This window comes from Lepeophtheirus salmonis, chromosome 1 (assembly GCF_016086655.4).
Source record: "Lepeophtheirus salmonis chromosome 1, UVic_Lsal_1.4, whole genome shotgun sequence".
NCBI classification, from domain to species: domain Eukaryota; kingdom Metazoa; phylum Arthropoda; class Copepoda; order Siphonostomatoida; family Caligidae; genus Lepeophtheirus; species Lepeophtheirus salmonis.
Window position 1 is genome coordinate 28,343,321 of NC_052131.2, and position 1,890 is coordinate 28,345,210.

Genomic DNA, 1,890 nt, shown 5'->3' on the forward strand with positions numbered 1-1,890 from the left:
TTTCAATTAATAGAGTTAATGTGGTATTTTGATTACTTTCTTGTTATTCAAATAATTTCTGGTTAATTACATTTAATACTTTGGGTCAGGATTTTATTTTTTCAACATTTTATACACATTCTACATAGGTAATGACTTCATTGTTTTACTTAAAAAGGTTTGACTATAATTGTGTAAATATGTTCAATGTTAAACAATCTAATTATATTATATACTATGTGGTTTGTTTGATGACTAAGCTTAAATACTTTCAGCCAAACCAGACTCCTCGGTGGGAACATAGCACCACTTCTTTACGACAGGCTTTGAACCTTTCTTGGGTTCTTTCTGGAGTAGGAGCAGACCTCTTTTGGTACGTCAACGCATTCCTCAACGGGTTTTAGACTGGGAACCAATTTGGTGACTTGTTTACACATGCCTTTTGGGGTTCAAGTTACATTGTTCTTCTGGGACTTCTTGGACAATAACCTCATTTTTGTCGAAACACTCTTCGGGTCCTGGTTGGGGAACGCATCCAGAAGGCCCACACAATTGTCTTGGGACTTTCTTACACTCAGTAATAGGGCTGTATTTCTTGACGTTCTTCTTTTCAGAAGTACAGACTTGTTTAAGGCCATTTGGTACATTTTGCTCAGTGGTGTAGCCCTGGTGACATCCTCACACTTCTCTTCTTGAATGGTTTCACCCAGTTGACAACATCATCTTCTACGTCATGTTCGTGATACCTAGTTTCACATTCTGTTTCGTAAACAGTTTTGCACTCTTCAGGTCCTTCACCTTCGCAGACAAAGGAGTGTGGCAAAATCTGGAGTGAGAAAAAATAATATCCTAATATTGACTACTTAAGTAGCGGATAACTTACTTGACAGTTTCATCAACAGCAACTTTCTTATACTCAATGAAGCAGCTCTTTTGAAGTTTTCTTCACACTCTTCCTCTTGTTGAGGCTCAAGTCAGTAATGTAGGTGGTATGGCATCTTTCACTATAACTGTGGTGACATTCAATGTGATCATCATATTCAGTTTCTGTAACCATGACAACTTTATCGATACAACGTTCTCCAGCAGCAGCAATGGATCAATGTCTGAAGTAACATCGTCAGTTTCACCTTGACGAGCAACTCTACCATCAGATGCAGAAGTTACTGCAACAGAAGCAGCATGATGTTCGTGTTCATGGTGTTCGTGATCAGCATCACTTTCTCCAGCATTGAATGGAAAAGTGTTGGTAGGGATCGACCATCACGATTGAAATGCTTTTGGGCACTCAATCTAGTTCTGGAGCCTGGTTGAAGGGCGGATGCAGCAGCACCGAGTAGAACGATCAAGGATATGTACTGAACAAAATCATATGAATATTCAATCTTTCTCTAGATAATAACTATACTTTACCTTAAATTGGGATGTCATTTTTACTATTAGTTATTGAGCCTGTGACTTGTATGTATCACACTGCCAATGATTAAACACAAACTGATAATGTTGTTACAGAGTTCCAAACCTTTTTATAGGTAAATGGGTATTTGATAACAATATGACAAAATCAGATATGAGATATATAATTGATTTTATTTAATATTCATATAATTAGCTTCAATGTATATAAATTGACCTTTTCAGAATACCACTGAAATTATTTATGGGAGGAACATAGGTGCACATAATCAGACACGAATATTAAATGTCCTAAAAAGGGGGTTAAAGTGGGTTATAGAAGCTGTTATCATAATACATTATAAAATAATTCATAATCATGAATCTTATAAGTGGATCATTCTTCGAACCCTATTTTTCTTTTAGTTTGCATTATTGTTTTTATCCATGGTAAATTGTTTTAGATCACCTGAATTATAAAAAAATTATTCACTTCAGAGATGATAATCAGAACAG

General features: G+C 35.8%; 1 long non-coding RNA gene across 1 annotated transcript; it reads right to left on the bottom strand.

Moving 5' to 3' along the window:
- Positions 1-761: 761 nt before the first annotated feature.
- On the bottom strand, positions 762-1,482 carry LOC121123608 (uncharacterized). Its single transcript, XR_005866037.2, has 3 exons — positions 1,393-1,482; positions 863-1,337; positions 762-805 (listed from the first exon to the last, which is right to left on the bottom strand). It is a non-coding gene; the product is annotated as an uncharacterized lncRNA (long non-coding RNA).
- Between the last annotated feature and the right edge of the window lie 408 nt (positions 1,483-1,890).